The following is a 9,918-nucleotide window of genomic DNA, read 5'->3' as shown; positions in this document are numbered from 1 at the left end:
TTATATACATGGCCATAAGAGGTCACACTCACTTAAATTGTGGCCGATCGGGCACTTTAGGCTCATAAGAGGCATAATGCTATTACAATGACTACTCTCATAATATATCCACTCATAATATATCCATGAAGTATATCACTTGATACTTCATCCTAACTCACTACCACATGCTCTTGAAACGGGAATTGTCATAGATATTCCGACGGACCATTACGGGTGCCCGACCAAGTTGTAGATTTGGACACCATTGCTTCATATCTTAAATGTATGACCTTTTGGTGTATCTACCTTGACTCCTTGATATAAGATAATGATAGTAGCTTGTGTTAACCCTAATAATGGGTTAGCACTCTCTTTGGCCTCCATTGCTACATTGTACACACTTGTATTTTTCCTTACCCATGGATTCTTGTATATACCCATTTTTTTGATTTTGCTTAGGCAGATTCTCATAGATGGAAGATTCTTAGGAGAGGTTCTCGAGGATGCCATGGCCTCTTTGGCCAATGCCATTGCTATTTGCCTAGGCTAGCATGACACATAGAGCCGCCTCAGACACGGTGGAAGGCCCCCCTTAACCTTCAATCCTGTGTGGGCCGCACACATGTAAGGTGGTGGAGGGATGAGAGGGGACTTAGAGATGATTTTATACATATATTATATTATTCAAGGACTACATCAACATATGGGATAAACTAGCCTCACATCATTAGAGAAAGAGCCATGTGGAAGAGGTGTAGATGCAACCAACACCCCCCCCTCAACGATAGCTATTTTAGGTCATACCCAGAGGAAATTACGAAATGGGGGCTTAGAGATATGAAGTAGTAGACTGTGATGCTACTTACTAACTCTATGGAGATATGAATTTCCACACAAACACCAACACACTTATCCACTTCACGATCAACTTATAGCTTTTAATGCCAACCACCACTAGAGGAGCACAATAACAACCAACACACAACACACATAGTAGGTTGTGATACCACTGTTATGTTGAAGCTTGTGGATGCAAACTCCTATGGAGATGGTGATGAGAAGAAAGACCTAATCCTATATTAATCAACAAGTAATTAAGCTAAGCTAAGGTGGAGTGACAATCATGATGAATGAACTAAGATAATTAAGCTTTAAACTCAAGCACAATCAGGTTACAAGATTGAGACTTGTACTCATAAAGAGGCTTGAGAGCTTGCTTATTTTCATTGCTTGAAATGGTCCCCTTTTATATGAGAAGAGTACAAAAAAGCTATGATATCTCATGTGGGATAACTTGGCTAGGTGACATGGCACTCTAGCATCACTCATTTTAACACCCCCCCTTGATGCTAGATTGGGTATAATTTTTAGGATTTCACTCTTTCTCTCTCTCCCCTTGTGCTAGGCTACTTTGGCCCTTATGATACTTTGGCATTATAGCTACATTGGCTATGAATTTCAACTTGAGTGCATCATATGGCCTCAGACTGATTACATATCACACTTTTTGTAGAGACAAGAGGGGTGAAAATATAATGGTTCTTTCTCTCTAGAAGAGTGCTTCTTCTACTGGGGCAACTTTGACCTCGATGTAGTTTGCCGTGATAGCAATCGTCTTCTTGGTGATCAATTTTTCCACAGTAGTCACAAACAAGCTTTGGTTTTTCTTTATTAGTGACATTCATTCTTGGTATGACCAAGTTTTCCACAGTGATAACATCTTGGAAGTTGAGATGATTGATTTGTCCTTTGAAATCTCCTACCGTTTGCATACAATGCATGCTTGCTCACTTGAATGTGATTTGAATGATTCTTTATCATTGAATTTTTATTCATGTTCAAGTAGAGATGATTCTATATCTTGAGTTTTAGTATTGGGCACATTTTTAAGTGTAGCAACAAATGATTCATAAGGTTCTTTGTCAACAGTTTTTAATAATACAGCAATAGATTCATCGTCCTTAATGACTTTGTTTAATGCACTTAGTAGTTGATGTGTTGTGTTGTTGCTTGATACCTTTAAATTTGTTGATGTGTTGTGCCATAGTCTCTGTAACATACCTCTGAGATTAACCAAGTTGTGCCATAGTCTCTGTAACATACCTCCGAGATTAACCAAGTTATGATTAAAGATAATCGTAAGTTTTGGATGCTACAAATTTCAGTAATAATTCCAGCAGGTTTTTAGTGGTTTTTCAGCAGTAAAGATTCTAAGTGTTAAAATTAAGTAAAAATTCAAGATTGAGTTTTCAATTAGTTAGTATACTCAAAGGAAGCCTTTAAGTGTGTAGATAGACATGCAAATCGAAATTTGATAAAAAAGTAAAACGTGATCTATTTTTGGAGTCTACTTTCACATACACCTGATTTTGGTGATTCCGCCCACGCTAGGTTGTAGACTGCATGCATTGTGGTAATTTTAAGTATCCACGTGACTAGTATCTGATAACTGTGTGCGAAGTTATACCTGTTTGCAGATTACAGTCCTGAGAGCAGATCTGAGAGGCTTGCCAAATCTACAAGCAGCTCTTCCACAACTTCTGGAGAGTAGACATGGATTCCCAATCAATCAAGACATCAAAAAATATATCGGGGAAGTACACAAATACTCTTTTTATTATTATTTTTTAAATTCTTTTGAGATTAAATAAATATATCAATAAGCGTATATATGGAAGAATCTGAGTCGGTGTATGGCATGCTTAACCATGGCAACAACGATGGGGAAACACTGTGAGAAGAGGAGAGGGGGGGATTTCCCACCAAGAACTATTGTTGATTGCCTTAGTCTGACTCCTAGAATAAACACTTTTGGAGTTAAAGAATTAGAAGATAGAATATTTGACTAGTTTGTGACAGGTTTTAGGTATAACCTTCATTATAGGGCTGTTTTGCAAAGCATTTATCTTTCCATGTGTTCAGAATCAAAGATTTACATAAAGACAAAAGTTTTAGAGGACAAGAAACTCTATACGAGTGTATGAGACTATAGAAAGCCAAATCCCTTTTATTTTTAAGTTATTCGAGTGCAAAGTGAGACACTTAGCTGTTTTTGGTAGTTTTATGCTGAAAACACAACTTTGGTTGTTTCAAATGCTCTCAAAGAGACCTTAGAACTTATTTTTAGAGAACCATCATAGAGACATGCTTTATAGAGCATTAAAAGTGCTAAAACTCTGTAGTTTTGACTTTTCTCTAATTCCAAATAGATTGGAGCTTTATAGAGCATTAAAAGTCCTAAAACTCTGTAGTTTTGACTTTTCTCTAATTCCAAATAGATCAAAAGATATTACTCTCCCAAAGAGACAAGTTATTAGGCTTTGCCTTGGAAATTGCTATCAAGATTGACTATCTTATCTATATAAACTATCTATATAAACCGGATGGACTAATGCATACGCATAGTTAAGACTTAGTTATAGTAGTGATTAGAGATGACCTCGCTCGTTAGAACATGATAACTGATTATGTTAAAAACAAGGACTCCCATGTGACTTAAAAAATAAAGGAAAGTTAAAGATTGTTTAAATTAAAAGCTTGTTTTATACTTGAAATTTATTGTGATTGATTTGAATATGCATGCCTTGAAAGATTATGGACTAGAGATGCGTATGAGATGATATGTATGAGTTATGATTGCTTTGTTTTGAGATGAATGATTGATATGTACGCGTATGACTGATTAATAGCATGTGTATGATGAGACTCGACATGAGATTTTGAGATTCGGGCCGGCCGTCCTTAGACAGGGATCCTTAGACAGGGAACACAAAGAATGTGATTTATGTCCTCTAGGAGCCATTTGGTAGAACCTAGAGTGGACGAGATTTACTAGAGACATACCTGGGATAGCCGCGATGTCCAGAGTGGAGGTTGGGTGGACGGGCATCGGAGAAAGCCCTAGATTGGTTGGATTTTGGTCATTATGACTAACCATGTTGTCGAGCATGGTGATAATGATAGAATCTTGAGTTAGACACATATATTGTGATTGATTGAGATGCTATGATGTAATTGATAGAGATTTATATCATGTGAACGTTTTTTTGAGATTACATAATTGTTTGCTTATGTGATAAGAACCTTGGATATGGCATGAATGCTTGTTTGCTGTTTGAGAAGGTTGATTTGATTGTATTGCTATGTAGAAATAGTAGGATTAAGTGAATTTAATGTTTTCTTAGATTAATTTGTACGGTTAAGATATGGTTAGATTTGGGACTGTCATAGTCTCGGTCTCCTTATTGTCGAGCTTGTAAAACTACATGAGAAGGTTGATCTTTTAGCTCTTTGAGTTGGGGCTAAACATCTTGTTGAGTTCCTGCCACCATGCTAACTTGGAATCTTTGATACTAGTAATGTGACTAATCACATCATCACTAAGATTTTGAGCGATAGGGCCCAATGCTTTGTTGTTTTGAAGTGGCTTAGCCTCCACTTGTTCATCCTCAATTAAGTGCCAAAGCCCCTTACTACGCATAAGCAAGTACATGGTCTTGCTTTGCTATGTGTAAAACCCATCACCATTAAATCTTGAGACAACTTCTACATGCTCCATGATAAGAAGGGGGTCTTACCTTGAGCCTTGATTCTTAGTGCTCAAGAAGTGTGTCTAACCCTTTTTTACAAGTGATTAAGGTGCAAATTATATGCTAGAGATAAACCCAATATGGTGAAAAAATCACTTAAGTTGAGCAATGCAAGTGGTTGAGATGAATTTTGATGTAATAGAAGGTTTCCCACAATGGAATAACACTTTAATTTTTTAATTTTGAATTTGATTAAGCTTAATTTTTGCTAAATGATTGCTAATGATAGTGATTAAGTGTTAATCACTTGTGATTAACAGAGCTAAAAAGTGGAGGATGAAATTGAGAAAATTGGTAATGTTTTTTATGGGTCTTTTTTCTTGGCTTTATTGCCTTGGATTAGTTCTTTTTCTTAGAACTCAAAGGAAGCTTAATGCTTCTTAGAAAATGGCAAAAATAAGTGATTAAGCTTGACTGGTTTTTTCAGCTTTCCGTTGTCACCAGTGGATGAATAGAGCTCAGATTTTGTTTGTAGATAGCTTAGGGCATTGCTAATCCACATCCAAGAAGGCTTGGGTTGATTGCAAGCAATACTACGTAATGAGATGAAAATGTCATGCGGCCTCTACGATGCAGAAATTGGGCTATGGAGGAGGATTCCTTCTAATTCCTTTGGTGAAGCTCTTAGCAACAATGAGCTAAGGAGTGTACCCTCAAAAGAAATTTGAAGATAGTTGATGGAGCAAGCAATGCCAAGCTTGGCGATTTGGAGCCACAAGTGAGGTTAGCTTTAGTATAACCAACAATTGCAGACTCAAATTGAGATATGATTTTTGTGACTCTAGAATCAATAATTATTCTTCTTTCTAAACAAATAAATCAGTTGTTGTTGTACTAGACATGAATGGGCTACTACTAAACAGATATAATCTAAGGTATGCAGCAATGCCATGTAATATATAACATATAGCTCTTACCCTTCTATATAGCACTGTTATATATCATTGCTATATAGCATTGCTATATATCATTGCTATATAGCACTACTATATAGCGCTGATGTATAGCACCAACACATAGCACTGCTACTACCTATATAGCATTTCTAGAAAGCTATGTAAGATTATCTCCTAGCCTACAAAGAAAAGAAAATCTAAGTATTAAATGTAATATTTATGCTAGCCTTGATATATAGAATTGCTAACACTGCTAGAAAACTATGTTGTTGGAATGACTACTTGCTATAAATCATGGCATATCTAAGTGTCTAAAACGTATGTAGTAGTGCTAAGTAGCAAATGCCATATAGCTCTAGCCCTGCTATATAGTAATGCTATATATCAATGTAATATATAGACAACTATGTAGGACTATCTCCCTACTGTAAAGCATGGCATATCTAAGTGTCTAAAAGGTAATGGTTGCGTAGGTTATTACTGGCTAGACCATCCCTCTCCTAGTGCAATGGAAAATGCTCACCTTAACTTGTCGTGTAGGGAACTTGCCGATTTCCAAGCTCATATCTCGGTAGACTCCAAGCTTTGCTAGTGGTAGCTAGCTCCACTCTCTTGTTGCTTCCTTAAGCTGTCACCATAAGGTTGCCATTGTCCATACACATGGAAATTCACTCATCTCTACTATCACACTCAAGAATACAAGCATGAAAGGAACATGCACCAAGAATGTAGCTCTCTCTCCTCTCAAGTCTCTCTCTCACACACCATAGAGACAAGTAAGAGATGCTGAGATGTTAAGCTCAACATGAGCTGACACTCATGAGGCGTCTGCATGACCATTTGACAATTACATCACTGACGAGTTTGGTAGCTAGCACCGACATATCTTCACCAAAGATTCTACAACTGGACTACAAAAACTACTCCACACCTACCCACTCCACTTAACATGTTCATATTATGGACCGCTTGTATATACTCTATTATGTGTGTTAGTCACTTATCTTCTTTGTAGACCTCTTTTATTGTGAGAAGAAGAAGAAGAATTTTCAGCCTTTTACCTTGTGTGTTCGCTTCTAGGGTTTGTGTGAGTGTGTGTGTGTGTGCTTGCAAGAGCTCAAGCTCTCTTCTTCCCTGCATCTCTTAAACAAGATTAATCATCCTTAATGACAAAACCAATCCATTAAGAGAAATAAGCCGAATTTAAGGATTTTTTAACGGTTTTAAGAAATTTTTTGAAAGATTAAGCTACTAATGCTTGTAAACACTCTGATGTAAACAATTTCAACCAAAAAACGCACAATTAAACTAAAATTAATTATTTTAGTTCTATGTGTAACACTAAAGAGAGCTAACATTCATTAAAAAAATGCATTCTATTGCATTGTTTGATGCAATGGATGCAAACTAAGCCTAATATAACCTATGTGCAAGTCCTAAGAACATGAAAAACCACAATAACAACAACAAAAACAAAAACTTAAGCTAAAAATTAAGCAAAAAGCATTGTTTACAAAAGCTAAAAAGAGAGCTATTCTACACCAAATCACACACAAATCACCATCAAATCTAAATCTTTTTCATGGGAAACCATTAATCAAGAAAATGGAAAATGAGTAATGCATAGATTAGAGGAAAAACAATGGAAAAATCCAAGGGATGACTCCCTAGCAGAGCGGCGCCAAAAATGTTATGGCTCACCCTAACCCTCCTTGAAACACATCCAACAAGAGATTACCTGGTGAACCGCAACTATCGTGAGGATCTTTCCAATGGGCGAGATCGTAACCCTTGAGGTCTCTAAGGCCTTTAGAAGAAATTCCACCACGTCTCCCCGCGAGCATTGTCACACCGCCACATTGCACTACGGGTACTCGTCTCTCCTCTCACCTCACCTCACGTCACTCACACACACTCATTAACATGCATTAGGGAGAGAGACTAGCAAGAGGATTAGAAAGAACAAGACTCAATTGCACAATGGGAGAGTATGTTGTATTATGAGAGATATTCACTTATATACATGGCCAATAAGTGTTCACACTCACTTAAATTGTGGTCGACCCGGCACTTTAGGCTCATAAGAGGTCTAATGCTATTACAATGACTACTCTCATAATATATCCATGAAGTACATCACTTAGGACTTCATCCTAACTTGCTATCATATACTCTTGAAGCGGGAATCATCATAAATACTCTGTCACACCATTACGGGTGCCCTTCCAAGTTGTATCTTGAGAAACTAATGCTTCATATCTTGAATGTAGGTGTATCTATTCGTGACTCTTTAATGTAAGATAATGGAGGTAGATCTTGTTAACCCTAGAATTGGGTTAACATATGCCCAATAATGGTGTCCTATATACTAATAGAAAGCCAATACATGACTTTCCTTGCTCCTTGATTCCAATCCTTGAATTCTTTTACATCCGCAGCAATTGGATTAATCTCTAATACCTCTGGTGCCTCCTCACCTTCAATGTAGTCCCAGTAACCTTTTTCCATCAGGAAATTTATCAATCTAAATCTCCAAGTATGGAATTTGTTCTTATCAAGCTTCTTTGCATCATTCGACATCTTGTATGCAACACAAATTTACCAAAAACAACACTCTTGTTTGACTTGCACAAACTATTGTATTCTCTCTGCCCAACAGCGGTACTCTACTGTACCCAAACTGTCACAACCAGTGACCTCAATTTGCATACATACACCCAATGTAAACTTTAATACCTCTTTACAGTACACACAGTGTCTGCACAACCAATCGCCCTTCCTGCAGTTCCAAAAACAGAGTTTTGTAGAGAATTGAAACTTACCCGCAATGCCTGTGAACGCATGCGAACTAAAAAATGGAGGTCCATACGAGCTCAAAATGCATTTTTGGCTTGGAAATTTGAGTCCAACAACAGACAAAGTAGTTGCCCTGCAGTTCTGCTCCCACATGAAGAAATCTCCTCAATCAGAGTCGAAGAGCTCCCGACAAGGGTGTAGTAGCCAACATAAAAGGGGGAAGAGTAGATGAATCTCTAAGTTACCCTCGTACCGCTTTATATGCTTCTCTTGCTTGCTACTCAACCCTTAGCATGAACCAAGCTCTGATACCACTGGATGCATCAAAACACCTAATTATATCAATTTCTTCATTAATTGGAAGAATTCAACTCTATGTGCTTAGTTTTACCTTAATAGAGTAGACCAAAATTAAGAGTCTAATTAATCTCATATTTTAGATTAATTTACACATTTATTGATGTACATAGATTAGCATTGCCTTGCTCTATCCGATGATGTGCTCAATTGTGTAAACTAATTAGAGATTAGTGGATTAATTAGAGTACACATTTATTGATGTACATAGATTAGCATTGCCTTGCTCTATCCAATGATGTGCTCAATTGTGTGAACTAATTAGAGATTAGCGGTTAATTAGAGTCCTTGATTAGTGTAAAAGAGAAAAAGATTAGTAAAAAAATTAATCTTAGATTAATTCTTAATCACTTTTTTACATAACTCATTAAGGCTAATGAACATTCGATGAGTAGATGCTCATGAGTTGTCAAATTGTCCATTTTGGGGATCATTTTTGAAAGGTGTAAGGGGTGTCATAAAAAGGTTGACTTTTTTGATTCTTCCCACTTATTTTTTTTTGGAAAAATGCCCATATCTGCTCAATTTTAAATTTAAAAAATATTCCCTCCAAAAAAGAAAATTTGTATTTCCCACTTGACTTCAAAAAATAAAAATAAAAATAAAAAATAAAAAATAAAAAATAAAAAAAATTATTCATGCCGTGAACCATTTCAGCAACTTCACGGCTTAAGGTTTCACGCCCTAAGAGCCCACCCAAAATAAAAAAATAAATTTAATTTTTTCGTGAAGTCCGCTTCATCACGTGAAACGCTAAGGGTTCACGATGTGAGATCTTTCGTTCATGCGTCAAAAAGAAAAATCGAATTTAATTTAATTAATCTTGGATTATTTTTTTACAGAACTCATTAAGGCAATGAGCATTCAATGAGTAGATGCTCACATGAGTTGTCCAATTGTCCATTTTGGGGGTCATTTATGAAGGCTGTAAGGGGTGTCATAAAAAGGACTTTTTTGATTCCCACTTACCTTTTTGGGAAAATACCCATATCTTCTTAAATTTAAATTCAAAAAATATTCCCCCCCATAAAAGGAAATTCGTATTTCCCACTAGACTTAAGAATAAAATCAAAAAATGGTTCATGTCATGAACCATTTCTACAACTTCACAGCCTAAGGTTTCACACCCTAGGAGCCCATTTAAAAAAAAAAGTGAATTTAATTTTTCAGTGAAGTCCGCTTCATGACATGAAACGCTAAGGGTTCACGGCATGAGATCTTTTGTTCACACGGTAAAAAAAATATCAAAATGTAATTTTTTCGTGAAGTCCGCTTCATGATGTGAAATGCTAAGGGTT

This window comes from Cibotium barometz, chromosome 16 (genome assembly GCF_041138505.1).
Source record: "Cibotium barometz isolate CiBa-2024 chromosome 16, ASM4113850v1, whole genome shotgun sequence".
Lineage (NCBI taxonomy): Eukaryota > Viridiplantae > Streptophyta > Polypodiopsida > Cyatheales > Cibotiaceae > Cibotium > Cibotium barometz.
This window is presented reverse-complemented; position numbering follows the sequence as displayed.